The sequence below is a fragment of the Lipotes vexillifer genome, unplaced genomic scaffold (genome assembly GCF_000442215.2).
Source record: "Lipotes vexillifer unplaced genomic scaffold, Lipotes_vexillifer_v1.1 scaffold90, whole genome shotgun sequence".
NCBI classification, from domain to species: Eukaryota; Metazoa; Chordata; class Mammalia; order Artiodactyla; family Lipotidae; genus Lipotes; species Lipotes vexillifer.
In genome coordinates this window covers 5,793,539-5,810,710 of record NW_006782310.1, presented here as the reverse complement: position 1 = coordinate 5,810,710, position 17,172 = coordinate 5,793,539, and the positions used below count along the sequence as shown (strand labels likewise).

The following is a 17,172-nucleotide window of genomic DNA, read 5'->3' as shown; positions in this document are numbered from 1 at the left end:
ATAAAACTGGATTGTGTGATGGTTGTATATTCTATAAATTTATCAGCATCATTCACCTTTAAAATGGGTGAATTTTATAATAAAAAGACAACATTCATTCATTCACTAACATTTACTGAATGCATACCTTGTACTAAATACTGATCTAGGTACTATGGAACCATCAAACATAATGAGCCTGCTGTAATGAAAATCCACATTTTAGTGGAAAGACAAATTAGTAAACAAACTAATTACAAGGTCATTTAAGTAGTATAAAGACAATAAAAATCAGGCTTTTTGATGAAGACTAACTGGGGTGAATGACAGAGGCTCAATGAACCCTTTCCATTTCTTTTACTTGCCTCAAGATTTCTTTACAAGGTCCCTCTGCTATGATAGACAACATGTCATTAATACAGGAGATCCACACTTCATCTTGTTTCAGATGGGCCTTTAGAGCCTATTGGCTGAAAAGTAACTTGATTTGGGAGAGATTTATTACACAATGCCCTAAATACTTAATGGCAATATATAACTAGAGAACAATACAATTTGTAGAAAACAGGTGGAAAGAGGTAAAGTTAACTATAATGACAACAAAAAATACAAGTGGGGCAGATGTTGCTTCACTGCTGAGAGGGAGTGATGATGAATACTCAAATCAAAAATTAATCACTGCACAATTTATAATATATAGTTTCTGTAGGGCCTGAAAATCATTATGATATACTGTATACTGATAACTTTTGGACATATTTTGGCTGAGGTCATGATTAGGATGATTATTTAAGCTTGAAACAGTCTAAAGAGCACAAAAACTTAAATTAGTTCTTTAGACTAAGTCTAGAAAGTAGGAGAAGCCCTGCTCACAGAAAACTGTCCTAAAATGCTGCTGTGGGGGAGGGAAGGGGTATGGGTAGCAACAACACAAACCTGAATTCTCACAGCACTTTTCACGTGAGATGGAAGGGAGTGAACCCAGGCATTTAAACCAGGCCGTTAATCTTGGCAATGATTCCAAATATTGGGCTGGCCAAAAAGTTCATTCGGGTTTTCCATAACATCTTACAGGAAAACCTGAAAGAACTTTTTGGCCAGCCCAATACAAAAAGCAGGTACCTGTGAGCACAGACTGGCCTACTCGCAACAGTATTCATGTTTCTACACGTCTCAACAAGAACTAAACAAGTCAAATTGTATGGAATATCTGTGCATGCCATCATCTGTTCAACACAGCCGATATGTCTAAATGACCTGTATGTAAAGGGCTTCCACCAATAAGTCTCACCTAGGAAGACTGGCACAACTTGGGTAGGCACAGACAGCATCCTCAGTCTATTAGGTTTATTAGCCAAGTTCTAAACAACTAGTAATTTATTTATTTATTTATTTTTTTTACTGATTAACATTAAATTTGTTTTATTTATTAAAACTTGCAAATAACTTGCTTTTTTTGTAAATTACAACAGCTTCAAGTTCCCTATAAGAGTACTCTCACTTACATTTCTGATAAGCTTTCTGGTGGAAGAGTAAGAACCTGCAGACACCAAGCAGCAATAGACAGAATCCTGGGTATACTCATAGGGGAATGAAGCAAGTGAACATCATTCACGTGCATCACAGAAGAAATAAAGCTTAGTAACAGCTGGTCTGGAAAACTGATTTGACAGGATACAGCATTTCTTATGACTGACAAGAGAAGAAGGAATTAGCACTAGACCCTGAATTTAGTTGTCAACTAATATCAGGGTGCTTGCTCTGAGCTAGTTAATTGTTAGATTTCATAGGGATTTGTGGTACAAGAAAGCTTTGTTGAACACATTCATTCTGTGTGCCAGGCTTAGTGTAAGGTATTAAGAGAAAAAAAAGATATAATACAGAAGCTACTTCACAGCTATATTAGATCAGATTGACACTTGGGAACATTAGCTTATAGATCCAGTTTTGCCACTACATACAGAACTTGAGGACCTGTGGTTTCTCTGGGCCTTGGTTTCTTTATCTGTAAAATCAGTTACTTCATCTGCAAAGGTGAACTAGATGACTTCCAAGGGCCTTCAGATTCTACAGTGCTGAAAGTCTTTGAAATGTAATAAACCTGAATAACAGGTGTTCTCTCCCTGAGGCATTCCTGGAACAAATGTTCCATTCCAAACCCTGAGACAGCCACACCTCAGGATTAGGGTGTTTAAGAATCTCCTCAAAGAAGGTATCCTTTATATTTTCATCCCTATGCCCCAGCACAGAATCTCTACACACAGAAAATGGGGACACACTTATGGTCCACATTGACAATGGCTAGTGATAGAGATGATAAAGGTATACTTTACTGTTGCTTTGGCATCAAATCTGAAAGCTTAGACCAGCAAGCAAGGCCTTTCCTTAAATAACATTCCTTACCTCACTTCTCCCTATCTGATAAAGCCCTTACTTTTCAGCAGAGCTGATCACATCCATTTGCCCTTTCCTGTATGCTCTTGCTGATCCCTCCATCTGGAAGGGTAGAAAAATCCATTTCCTTCAGGACTGAGCTCTATCTTACTTTATGTTTCATCAGTATGAATACGAGTAATTTCTAGAATCCTATACTACCATACACTTATTCATGTTCCCTAGCTTATTCACAGAGGTTCCTCTTCTCACTATAATTAGACTCTAAACACATCATATTAAATAAGCACGGAATAAATGCTTATCTAGTTTGTGAGTCCAGCAGGAATCTCAGATAACAAAAGAATGAAAGCTTCAGGCTCCTCCTACTTTAGCGCTATACCATTCCCAAAGCTCTTCCTTCCCTTCCCTTTTCTTTCCTGTCTGGAATCTCCTATTTTCAAGCCTAATTTAAGGGCCAATTCTGGGCATGAAAAGACAACACGGTTCATACTTTTGGTTTCATATTTTTTCAGTTCATTTCAGTAAAAACGTAATATAAAAGGCATTGCCACCCTCTCCCCTCCTGGGGGTGATCCATCAAGCTTGTCAGTCTGGGCCGCTCCAGTGGTTCATAGCTCATCATGCGATATGTGCAGGGCATGGTCACATAGATCTGTTCGCTTACTACAAAGTTTGTCTTTAACATTGTCAGCCTCTCGGGAAAAGAATTCAATGAGTTCATCCTCGTATTCCTCCACAATGCTCTCACACGCGAACTTGAGGGTGCCACTGATGTCTGAATCAATTCGGATCCCCTGTTGGTCCAGTTCATTGGATTCTCCATTCCGGCCCACTACACGTACATAGTTCTCGCGGTGGGTGGAAGGGTCAATCTGTTGCCCATACTCCTTCATCCGGTCGCATACCTCCTCTAGCAGCTCTGTGAGGTGGGCCTCTGAGCGAGCATAAGGCACCTCCACCACTGACTGGCTGCCATCTGGATTGATTCGGAAAGAGCCCATCTGAATGGTCTTCTTGGGATCCACCTGGGCAATTTCCCACTCTAGTTCATCCACCAGAGCCCTGCAAGCTCCACAGTGTAGATCCTGGCTCCTCAGGGCCCAGACAGCTCCCAGCAGGGCCCCCAGAAGCAGGGCCAGCAAACCCCAGCCCTTCATCTTTAGCGCAATGGGGTTGCTCCACCTCTGCTCCCAGGGCCGCCGCCGTGGCCCAGGCGCTGGAAGACAGTCGGACTCTCACTTTAGCTCTCGACCCTAGCACCTGGCTGCGGGAAAGCGGGGCTGTCCAGGCTTCTCCAGAGCGCTCCTGCGCTTTCCAGACACGGGGTGCCCCGGCGACTGCCTGAGCCAGCTCCTCGAGCCCTAAATGGACGCCTAAGCAGGTCTCCTAAACAACTAGTAATTTAAATGACACCACATTCAACGTGATTTTGATTAATCTCTTAGCGAGAAGGACAGGACAATCGGCTTCTTCCCAAGAAGTATTCAAACCTGGAAGTCTTGCTCATTAGTATAATATTAGTCATAGTTATAGTTCCTCTCCCAGTTAATATTTTTCAGGTTGGTGCAATGGGTGTCCAGCATAAAGTGGCTACTAATCCATAAGATATTTAATATATTTCTTGGAAATACAAATAAACACTGTACATGTTTGTTAACTTGGCTATGAAAGACTGCTAAATCAGCCTACTTTAGCCCGCAAGAAAGGCATTTTCCTTAGTTGTCACATGTTGCCTTTCAACGCTCTCTGGAAATCACTCTGACCAAGTGTGGTTTCTTTCACAGGGCAGCCAAAGTTGCTAGGCAGCACCAAACACACCTGCAATCAAGTGCTTACAAAACAGAGTGAGAATTTTTTTGGCACTATTAAGAAAACAGAAACAGCCATTAACATAAGACCTTCCTAATATTCGGAAACCCAAACCTGACACAGAATCTCTCTTCTCCTTGGAAGGCATACTTTGAGGGAAAGGCAGAGGGGAGAGAGCTGAGGCATCGTGGAGAAGTAGAGAGGAACAGAGGGGAGCAGAGAAGAGGAGAGGAGAGAGGAAAGGAAGAGCAACATTGAAAAAATAACACTTTAGTACAGTTCATACAGGTTTTTAAAAACTATTTTAAGCTCAAAGGACTCATTTTTGTGCTAAAAATTGCATATTTGATTACCTCACTCCAAACCAAAATTAGTTTAAATCCTTCTATCTACACAGAAAAATCATAGAAAAAGGACATAAAGAATGGATAAAAGTGATGACAAAGAAAGAGACTTGTCAGTTTCCATCTTATAGACTTTTCCTGTTTTCTAGTACTTGTGTGATTAAGCACACTGATCATTTCTTCAGACAGAAAATATTTCTAACCTATCTGTACCAAGAAGATAATTCAGGAAGATGTATTTATAAAACGCTGCATGTGATAGGACTCACCAGCAGTTTGATTAACAGAAGACATTTATGTCTATTATGCTAGCACAAATATTCTCCAACTTTAGTGTTCATAAGAATCACCTGGAGGACTTGTTAAAAATGCAGATTTCTGGGTCCCGCTGCCAGAGTTTCTAATTCAGTAGATATGAGTTGGGTCCTGAGGATCTGCATTTTTAGAAAATTTCCCAAGTGAGGCTGATGCTGCTGGTCTAGGAGACACATTTTGAGAACCACTGAGCTACCAAATGCCTCCTGACTTGATGAATGTGTTCCATCTGGCTGTGGGAAGTCAGTGTTCAGATATTTTTCATTCCCTTACCTCATACAATGGGCCAAACACAGTTTCCTTTCCTGCTCTGGTCTCCTCCTCTATGACTGGTCTATACCTAAACATTTATTATTTATCCTCTTTTTGTGAATATTGGAACAAATAATTCTTTCCCATTAAAGTGGGTACCTTCTGTCTATAAAGTATATTTTTCTCAAAAGTCTCTGTGTGTTCTATATGTAACTAATAGAAGAAAAACATATTTGGAGTTCTTTTCACTCCTTTTGCTCTCCCCTTTATTCTTATTTTATATCCATTACTTTTCAGCATCTTTTAGTTCTGCACAGTAGCAGATGAACCTCATTCAGCTCTTCTGTTCAACAATGGTGATTAAATTTTCTACTTCCTACCTTATCTGAATTTGCTTTTATTTTAAGACCAAATCTACTTATGACAAGAGCACACATAAACCTTTGGGATGCAGAGGATTATTAACCTCTCCGTAACTACATTTCACTTCTCTGTCCTTTCAGGGTATTAACAGATTTTCACAAAGTACTGCATCATACAGAAGGCACAGGAGATATATCTGACAGAGCACCTTTTAGTGGGTGAAGTCACAGTTTATTTCATTTTATTTTTTTAAAGAGAATTATTTATTTATTTATTTTATTTTTGGCTGTGTTGAGTCTTTGCTGCTGCGCGCAGGCTTTCTCTAGTTGTGGAGAGCGGGGGCTACTCTTGGTTGCGGTGTGCGGGCTTCTCATTGCATTGGCTTCTGTTGTTGCAGAGCATGGGCTCTAGGTGCACGGGCTTCAGTAGTTGTGGCACATGGGCTCAGTAGCTGTGGCTCACGGGCTCTAGAGTGCAGGCTCAGTAGTTGTGGCGATGGGCTTAGTTGCTCTGCGGCATGTGGGATCTTCCCAGACCAGGACACGGGTTCGAGTGTCCTGCATTGGCAGGCGGATTCTTAACCACTGCAACACCAGGGAAGTCCCCAAAGTTTTTTATTAAGAGTTAAATCTGATTCATATAAGGAGATGTTAATAAAGCTCAAAGACATGCCCAAAGTAACTGAATCTAGAGCCAAAACCATGAAGTTTGGTTTCCAGCATGAAAGCCAGATATTTATACTTCTGTAGTTCTTATTTAAATCTCTATTTCTCTTTTACTACTTTGGACCCTCAAAATAAGTATTCTTTATAAGATTCCTATTACACATCAATTTGGGCTTTAATTACAAGTTACAATAAATCTGACAACAATGTATCTTCCCTTCCCTTAAATTTTCTCATTTAAGTATTTTTCTGGTCCATAAGGTTATATTTTTACCTTCTTTAAAGAGCAAAAAGCATTCAATACTATATCTCCTATAAGGTTTTGTTACTCTGCATTTGTTATACTCACAATACACTTTCTCCCTCCCATAAAGCCTCTTTGTTTTCTTAAGAATACCATTAAATTTGTATGCTAAAATTTAAAAACTACATTTAAAAGATAGTTTCAATGAAAATTACCATTTTGGGGTATTACAGAGGGGGATACACTTACCTGCCCACTACAAACTAGAAAAAAAATATAAAACAACTGTTTTCAGACATTGGACAACAGCTAATAAAGGTATATGATCCCTGGCAGAAGGCAAACAAATGAGCTAAGCCATACAATGGTCCTGCATTTCTGTTTGGACAAACATTCCAGACTATGCTAGAGGGAGGGTAGTCCTAAGCAGAACACAAAAGTCTTGGTGAATTACGGAGACAGAGATCGGAGTTCAGGGAGGCTGAGGTGGCCAGAAGTTACAGAACAGAGTCCCACAGAAGAGAGAGCTATTCAGAAAAATAGTTGAGTAATCGGCACATAGGCCCGTTTGAGTTTTTGCTGAATGCCAAGACTGCACATGTGTAGAGTTAAACTGAGATAGCCTGGGAAAAGAACAACCAGGGAGTTGGAAGTAAAACAATTCCCAGAAGTCACACAGAACAGGGAGGTGTACAAGTTTTGACCAGTCAGAATGAGAGAGTCATAGCTGATCCCAGGATACTCAGTCCTATTGAGAACCCAGAAAGAGCCAACTAAATGGTTGTTAGAGAAAAATCTAGCCTACAGACTAGTCCTAATAAAGCCTAAACATAAGCCTCTAAGAAGTCAAGATCTACCAATAACTTAAATGCCCGCTAGGGCACTCTACAAAGGAAGACAACAAAATCTAGATACTCATTAATGTAACATACACACTAACGAACAGCCAATAAAAAATTACAAGACATATGATGAAATTTGACTAGTCAATCAAGAGGAAAAACACCAGAAATGACAAATGATGAAATTAGCATATGAGGATTTAAAAAAATCTATTATAAATAAGCCCAACATAACTAAAAATTTAAAGAAAAACATGAACATAATAATAAGATATAAAAAATAACCAAATGATAGTCAATAGATGAAAAATGACAAATCTAAAATGTTAACTCCATGCAGTAAGTTTCAGGAGATTAGATGTTGCTTAAGGAACCTGAAGACACAGAAATAGACACTATCCAAAATGAAACACATAGAGAAAAAAATTAAGATTGGGGAACAAAGCCTTAGTAACTTGTGGAATGATACAAGTGATACATGTAATTGCAGTGACAGCAGAGGTGAAGATAGAAAACATATTTGAAGAAATAATGATTTAAAATATTAAATTTAATAAAATCTATAAACCCACAGACCCAAGAAGCTCAATGAAACTCAAGCAGAAAAACAACTTCAAGAGCAGCTACAACCTTCCCATGTGCAAGATACTCAAAACAGACCTTTGCAGAATCTTGAAAAGCCCAGAGATCCAAAGAGCCCTCAGAACGCCAGATTCATCTGTGAGTCCAGAAGAAGAATCCACTGAAAAACCTGAGAATCACGCTGAAGCTAAACTCATATGCAAAGACCATGCACTGGATGGACATAATTCTCCTCTAGGAGAAGAATCACAAACTCTGGATGGATAAGGCAGCAGCAGCGTTAGCAGCCATATCAGATGAGGAAGGGGTTCCAGGCAAGAAACCTGTGGTGAAGAAAGGAAAGAAGGCTGCTGGTGTTAAGAAGAAGCCTTTTGTGGGGAAAAAGGCTGCAGTGACCAAAAAACCACCAACTGAAAAAGCCCACAGAAAAGAAACCTACCACAGAAGAAAAGAAGCCTGCTGCATAAACTTAAATTTGTGCATTCCATAATGGTCAGATCATTTCGGACAGCTAATTCTGAATAAAGACCTGATCAAAGAGGCAGAAAAGAAAAGAAAACAAAAACAAAAAAATGAGCCCCAAGTAGAGATAATGCTAAAACTGTTGACATATATACATTACTATGTATGAAATAGATAACTAATGAGAACCTACTGTATAGCACAGGGAACTTTACTCAGTGCTCTGTGGTGACCTAAATGGGAAAGAAGGGGGGACATATGTATACATACAGCTGGTTCACTTTGGTGTACAGAAGAAACTAATACAACATTATAAAGCAACTATACTCCAATAAAAATTAATTTTTAAAAAAGGCAGGAAAAACTAAAGAAAAACTGAAAAATTGGTGAAAAATAGAAAATAAATTACAAGATGGTAGATTTAAACCCAACCATATTGGATAATTAATCAAGTGTAAAAGATACTAACACTCCAATAAAAAGCCAGGGATGCCAGACAGGATTATAAACCAAATCCAGCTACATGCCAAATCCAACTGTGAGAACCCTACTTTAATCATAAAGACAAAGATACGGAAAGCTAGAAGGATGGAAAAGAATATACTCTACAAATTCTAATTATAAGAAAGCTGGAGTGGCTATATTAATATCATACAAGGTATTTCAGAACAAGTAATATTATCAGGGATAAAGAAGAATGTTACAAAATGAAAGAACTTAATGCACCAAGAAGACATTACAATCCTAAATGCAAAGGCATCTGATAACTGAAATTCAAAATATGTGAAGGAAAGATAGAAATAAAAAGAAAAATAAATCATAATCATATTTGGAGCTTTCAAAGCTCTCAGTTAATGACAGAAAAAACAGCCCCCAAATCAGTAAGTATATAAAAGACCTGAACAAATACTATAAAAACATTGACCTTATTGCTATATATTAACTACTCCATCCAATAATTGTAGATTAGGTTAGTTTTACATGTGGATGAAATATTCAGCAAGATAGGTTGTATCACAGGATATAAAGCAAGTCTCAATAATTTCAACATATTGAAATTGTGGAGACTCCATTTTCTGACACAGAGGAATTAAATTAGAAATAAATGTCAGAAAGCTATCTGAGAAATCTGCAAAAATTTGAAATTAAGAAAAATTTATAAATGATTATAAACCGTTCAAAGAGGAAACCACAAAGGGAATTAGAAAATATTTTGAAAAAAAAAAAAGCACAACGTAAGAAAGTGTGGGATGCTGGTAAAGGAGCTCTCAGAGGGAAATTTATAACATTAAATGTTTATAACTTTAGATGTTTAAAACTTTAAATGTTTAAATGTGTAAATTTGTAACTTTAAATGAAAGGAATAAAGTCCCAAACCAATGATCTAAATGTCAATCTTGGAAGTTAGAAAAAGAAATGCAAATTAAAACTGAAATAAATAGAAGGAAAAATTAACATAAGGCCAGAAATAAATGATATAGAAAACAAACAATAGAGAAAATCTAATAAAAACTATTTTGTTAAAAAATCAGTAAGATTGATCAAGAAAAAAAAAGATACAAATCATCAAAATGAAAAAGGGGCACACAGATGCAATGCCACAGACATTATCAAGTTGAAAAAGGAATATTATGAACAACTTCATGCTACTTATATGACAACTTATGAAATGTACAAATCCCTTAAAAGACAAAAATTACCAAAACTGACTGAAGACAAAAGAGAACACCTTAATACCTCCACGTCAATTAAAGAAATTATAATATCACAAAGATAGAAAATAGAAAAAGGAAGAAACAATTTCCAATTCATTTAGTGAAGCCAGAATTACCTTAATACCAAACCAGATAAAACTACTAGGAAAAAAAAAAACCTACAAATAACCTCACAAAACATTGATGATGTTAAAATGTTGGGGAAACAAGAAAAATAAGACAATGCAGAGATAACGAAATGGTCAGTTGCTCCTTGCCAACTGCTGCCACAGTCTCCACACACAATCACTGTCAGCTGTAAACAAATTAAGCCCAGTGGTTCACAGGTGTTCACAGTCATAACACAAAAATGAACCTTCCTTCAGAAATGTAGCATTTAAAAGTTCTGAGGTGGAACTAAGAAAGATAAAAACCAGAATCAAGTGTACTGCTTGCTACTTTATGCTTCACTCCAACGCAGATTTTAAGTAGTCTCCTACTGGTATGAAAAAATATGATAACCATCTGCATTTAAATGTTAGCAGTGGTATTCAAAGAATGTATTAGAACTCACTTGTTTACTGTTAAAGTTGTACAGCAACATGATCAAATTATTTGCCTGATGGACTATGGAAACTATCCTAAGCCAGTAGAATATGTATGATGGCTTAGATTTTCATAATTATTTTTTCATCTTAACATAACTCTCATCTCCCAAAACAACTTCTTAACAATTTAATGAGCATAAAACCACAGTAAGATAATCTCTATTTCTTACATTCAGATTAAAAATATAAAACGACAGAAGTAAAGGAGTGAACTTGGAATTCCAACCAGCCTTCAGATTCCTTAAACTGCCATGTGATGACAATACTGTGTACCAAGCAAAAGCATAAAGTATGTTTTAAGAGATTTTCCACTGGAAAATATACATAATTTAACATTCAAAGATCTTTAATTTCCCACTGCATTATTAAATAGCAGCCTTTTCTCAAGGCACTTTGCTATCTAAACAGAAGACAGCAACAGCAACAACCTGCCAGTCCCTGTGCAGTGAAGTTCTCTTAAGACTGCAGTACCACCCTGAGACTTTAGCAACCTTTGATTTTAAGGCCATCATTCTAAAATTTTAATAGGGAGTACAGTGGGTGATAGAGGATTTAAATCCGGGCTCACTCCTAGTAAATTCTCATTATTATATGAATTTTGAAAAATTAAAATTATATCCTCTATCTATACTCCATTAATAAATTTAACCAGAAATTCTATACGATCAGAAGAGAAATTGGCAATTCTTATACTCCTGAGTGTCAACAGCAGCTCTGACCTCAATTTCACTGAAGCACACACCTGGGTGGGTCTCTGCCAGGTCAAGTGCCAAATAAATTCCTCAATTAAAAAAAAAAAGCATTTAAGGAACATTTATGCACTAACTGCTGCAAGGTAACTTTCAGGAAACTATCTTAACACCAAAACAAACACAAAGAAATCCTACCAAATAATTTTTAGAAACTGTGAAATGCCATCTCTAGAGTCAGAAGTTGGTAGTTGGTAGTTGTGTTAAGGACATTTTTCCTCCTTAAAAAGAAGTTTCTTATACAATAGGTTTCATTACAGGAATGTATTGATTGAAACTAGTTTCACTACCACTAATGTTTTGCTTAATTTTAAAGATAACATAATACTGAACAGAATAATGTGTTCTATTAATAACATTTTATTGAAACAGTAGACTGATTTATTGCATGTTTGCCCAAATAAACACCCAGATCATTTGCCATAAATCTTCTTGAGTCTAAACAGAAGGCTGAGATGCAACTCGATAAAAATAAAAAGTTATCATAAAACATAATGAAAAATCCAATCTGAAAATTAAACAGTGCACTGCCCAGCTTCATGCTTTGTTTAGGGTCTGAAGCTTGCAATGAAGATGAAAGAATTGCTCTAGTTTACTAAAAATGGCTATTGTGAGTCTTCATTTGGGAAAAACTATAAAAATAATTAAAATCTGTTAGAGGAAGTCTGGCCATTTAGTTTCTGAGGCAATTCACTCTAAGCGCATTGCTCGTACACTTTAAGATAAAATAGCTTATTTTTTATTTAAAGATACTTTTTAACTTGAACTTTATTTTGTGGGGGTGAGAGAGGGTCGAACTTAACAGGCTTGTGTTCACGAACTAAAATACTTCTCCCTGGAGCTTTAAGTTTGCAGTGAGTCTACTCAGACCCATTCTGGTGGTGTACGTACACACAGGAGTGTGCATGTACACCAGCTATGTCGTAGGTGATATGTGAGAGGATGCCATCAGGGCATTCCTCTGAGAACAGTGAGCCACATGCCACTTGGAAGGCAACATTTGCATTTCACAGCCAAGAGATAAGGCTGTGTTCTACTACATAGTCTATATAAACTTAGTCCTTTATCTGTAGCTGATCTGCCTCACGTAGAAAGTTGTTAAAGATCTCTTCTATATTATTTACCATTTTGAAAAATTCTTGTTTTCTGAATTTATGTATGGCATTCTCGATATTAGGAAGCCTAACTTGTCCTGTAATCTTTCAAATTAATTTTGAAAAAGAGAAGTTATTTAACTATCTTAAAGAAATAGCAATGTTTGCTACACAAATTTAAAAGTAGGTTTATAGAAACTGCAACATATTGACTTCAGTACAGTTAGATATGAGTTGTATATTTAAAGCACCGGAATTTATTAACCAAAACTCAACAGTACAATTATATACTCCAGCTTACAGAATACCCGCCACCTGGGTAAATCCTTCATCTACTGTATAACATATCATAATTCATTAAGCAGTCCCTTATTGATGGAAGCCTAGATATTGTGCTGACCACTGACGCATGGCTTACTCCACCCTCCATTTAATTATAAAATGTGGGAAACTACAGACTCCCTTCTATTAGCCAGAGCTCTGGATGTCAATTAGGTTCTGCTTATTTCACATGATTTTGGGGGTCTTCTTTGTTTGTCTCTGCTGGCAAGGACAATGGTGAAAACATGAGAATTTTCTCCAGCATTAACAAAATAGGGAACATTTTTCAGTTTTTTGGGTAAGAAGCGGCAGTGTGGCAGCAGCAGAAGCACCAATGGCTTGTTGACCTGGCTTCCTAACCCTTTGGTCTCACTGGTGGGAATCTATTCTGTGGTTTCCTGGATGTCCAGAGACCAGTGCAGCAGCAGTAGTTGCTTTGTTGTGGATTCCAGCATAGCTCCAGTGATGGTCTCAGAGCATTATGCCCTGAGTATATAAGTTCTATATTGTTCTGAAGTCACCAACCGAAGTCCAACATAAAATCGCCTCTTAGGCCCTTCCAAAGCTTTTATTCCTAGTATATAAAATTCCTTCTTGTTTAAAATATCTTGAATGGTTTCTGTTTCCCACACTGAACTCTGACTGACAAGTCTTTTGCTATTACTAACAATGAATCCTTTTTTTTTTCTGAATTAAGATACAATTTATGTACAATAAGATTCATCCTTAAGTCTACGGTTTTTCAAGTTTTAAGAAATGAGTACAGTCGGGTAAGCACCATAATAATCAAGAACGTTCCATCATACCCAAAACACTCCTCATGCTTTGTAATCAGCCCTAAAAATTCTTGATTTGCTTCTGTCTCTGTAGTTTTCCTCTTCAGGAATGTCATATAAATGGACTCACACTTTGAGTCTCGCTTCTTTCACTTAGCATAATGCATTGGAGATTCAGGTATGTAGTGTGTATGTTAACAGTCCGTTCCTTTTTTTGCTGAGTAGGGCCATGTGGATTGTTTCCAGTTTTTAAGGAATACGAATAAAGCCACTGTAAATACTCACATACAGGTTTTCATGTGAATATAGGTCTTCATTTCACTTGGGTAAAAATCTAGGAGGTAATCCTGGTAAAAAGTGGACCTGAACTAGGGTGGAAGCAGTGAAGGTGGTAAGCAATGGTATTAGTTGTGATATGTTTAGAATGGGCTGGATTTGGTGATGGATTGGCTCTGGTGGTGAGAGAGAAAGAAAAATGTCAATTATGACTTCAAAGATTTTTCCTGAGAAACAGAAAGAATAGGAATGCCATTTACCGAGCTAGGCAGATGAGAGAGTTACAGGTTTGGAAGGGAAATCAAGAGTTCAATTTTAGTCACACTAATTTTGAGATGTTAGTGGACAGACCCAGTATATGTTTACTGTTAGCTTCATTAGATTGAAACCCTTTAGGGTAAAATCTGTATCTTTTACTGATATACAATTTTCCACAATAGTAAGGGAATGGATTAGAAGGTTTGGGGGTGTTTTTCACCACTAGAATTCTGCAGTGAGAATCAGGCTGTCACAGGTATAAATTTACAACTGCATTAAGTTTCTTGTATTCCACAAATGGCTACTTAAAGGGTCCCTATAATTTAGGTAAATATGGCATCGTTCTGTGACAGCTTCAAACCAGCATTTTTAAAGCAAAGAAATACCATTTTCTGGAGAACATGAGGCAATTTCATGGTTAGGGAACTTTTTATGTTGAATTTTCCATTTTTTGTTTCCATCAATTATTGCTATATCTCTATCCTCTTTTTGGTCAGAACAAACAGCTTTAGTTCCTTAGATCTTAGCGTGGCATGATTTCAAATGACAGCATCATTTTAACTGAATTCCAAGGCTAGACATGGTGTTTTAGCTTTGATGTTGCCCCCATAATCAGAAAGGGATCCCCAAAAGCTCAACCAACATTACCTCTTATCCTTCCATAGTATATACAATGCTTAACCTCCATCACTTTCCCTTTAGTGGATCTGCAACCCCAGGCAATGGAGACTCCAGTAGTTAAGTCCCTATGTGATCCAAGCTAACTACAGATCTAGTGGAAGCTGAGGGGACCAAATTCCGGCACTAGAACGAAATATGTTATAGTAACAACAGAAAAGTTCCTCATTAAAAAAACCCACAGAATGGTACAACTCCTTTCAAGATATCTTTAGAAAAAGATACTTTCTTCAAATGCCTCTTTGCCCAGATAAACATGATAAGCTCTTCCTTATTCTTTTCAATACCTAAGACCTCTTCATTATTATTTATATTTTAGCTGCCCTAATCTTCATGACTAACAACTTCTAAATAAATACTCTACCAGTTAGTAAATGAGTAAGGAAAGAGAAATCCATTAGCTTAAATAAATTAGGTGTTTTCTTTTTCTTGTAATGAAGCCTCTGGAAGAACACAGCCTGCAGCTGTTACAGCAGTGTCATAACGTCATCAGGACTTCAGTTCCTTCTATATTTTTGTTCAGACATGGACTTGCCACCTTCTACTCAGAAAATGGCTATTCAATCTCCAACATCAGGTCAGCATTCCATAGTGCAAAGCTTCTCAATCTGGCCTCTTGACATTTGGACAAGATGATTCTTTGTTGTGGGAGACTGTCCTGTACGCTGTAGGATGTTTAGCAATACCCACGGCCTCTACCTGCTAGATGCTGCTAGCAACTGTCAGTTGTAAAAACCAAAGATGTCTCCAGACATTGCCAAATTTCCCCTGGGGGTCAAAATCATCCCTGGTTGAGAACCGCTGCCATAGGGGAAAAAGAGACTGGACAAAGGATGAAAAGAGGCATAAAATCGAATGTAGCAGACAGTGGAGCCTGCTACACTCCCACCCCACCCCCACCCCCGGGCCCTCTTAAGGGAGTTTCTTAGAAACCCCATGGCACAAATTCTACTTACATCTCACTGGCCAGACCTGGATCCCAGTGCCACCCCATCTGCCAAAGAGGCTGGGTAACGCGGGTTTTATCCTGCGACACTGTTACTCTCAATAAGACTGACATTCATTTAAGAAGGAATAAGGGAAGAATAGATAATAGGTAGGCAACTAGCGTTCTCTGTGACAGAAAATGTTTCAGTACTTTATTTGCAAGACAATTTTGTGCAAACTGACATTCTTGAGCATATCCTTGCAAAGGCTCCCAAGATTTAAAAAAGAAAGTTTACCTTGATTTGTGTCTTATATAAAAGACTTACTCATTTTTGGCAGAGGCTGCCTTCTCCCTTAAGAATTGGTTATTCTTTCCAGCTTTTTGTACGTAATCTTTTTCTTCCTTCTGGACATAAGTTAGGTTTTAAGGCTCTGTTCATTTTTTTCCCCCAATCTTTCTTTTATCTTTCTGTTTTAAAAGTTGAAAAATATCTATTGATCTATCTTTAAGTTTACTGACCTTTTTTTCTGTCACTCCACTATGTTGATGAGCCCACCCAGTGAATTTTTTATTTCGGATACTGTATTTTTTTGGTTCCAAAATTTCCATTTGGCTGTTTTTAATAGTTTCTATTTCTCTACTGAGAAATTAATTTAAAGTGTTTACATTTATGCCACGGAGAATTGCTATAAAAGCTTCTTCAAAGTCTTTCCTGGATAATTTCAAAATCTGGGTGACCCTGGGGTTGGCATCTGTCTTTTCCTTTGAGAATTGTTTATAATTTCCTGTTTTTTTTGTAGGTAGCGTAATTTTGAATCATACCCTGGACATTTTAATGTTATGCTGTATTGGCTGTCAGTCCTTTGATCTTTTATAATCTGCTAGAGGATTTGTTTGTCTGTTTTAACAGGCAATCAGGTCAGTCAGGTTCAGACCACAAGTTCTTCCTCACCTCCTCTGAGGAGTGCTTCTAACTGAAGGCCAGTTCTCAAAGACTGTGGTATGCTGCTGTGGGTTTGTCTGACACATGCACAAACTAGTACTTGTGTTGGTTATACACAAAATGAGGGGACACGCTCCCCAGCTCTCTTTTTTTCTAAGATGTCCTCCTTAGTCTTCATCATAGATGCCCCTTTCTGGGTTATCTGGCAGGAAAGACAGGGTTTCTCTTATAGCACTTCTACTATAGTTGCAGCCTTGCAACTGGGTCTGTCTTAGGAGCAAAGCTGGGAAAGGCAGAAAAAACATAAAGATCCCCCCCATACCATTAAATGCAGGACCCATTTTCTCCATTTCTCTGGATAGAAAAATGAGGTTCCTATCAGAGTTTTAATTGCCAGAGCCACTGTTGCCCAGCTCTATAACTGGGGGCAAAGCCACGGGAAAAAAGAAACAAAACAAAATAAAACACTAGGAAACTCACCCCAAACTAGTTGCCCCTCCAGGTTTTAATTTCCCAGCACCAACTGTCTGCTTTTGATTATTTACGTAGTTGCTTTTGTATTTTGTCCAGAGTTTTTAGTTCTAATCAGCAGG

The 17,172-nt window shown here is 37.6% G+C and overlaps 1 protein-coding gene and 1 pseudogene across 2 annotated transcripts in view; both read right to left on the bottom strand.

The window, feature by feature from the left end:
* KIAA1328 (KIAA1328 ortholog) overlaps positions 1 to 17,172 on the bottom strand; it is a 382,563-nt gene that overhangs the window by 179,277 nt on the left and 186,114 nt on the right. The gene's annotated exons all lie outside the window — the stretch shown is intronic.
* LOC103078554 (protein canopy homolog 2 pseudogene) lies at positions 2,864 to 3,757 on the bottom strand (annotated as a pseudogene). Its single transcript, XR_014368629.1, has one exon. The product of XR_014368629.1 is annotated as a protein canopy homolog 2 pseudogene (transcript).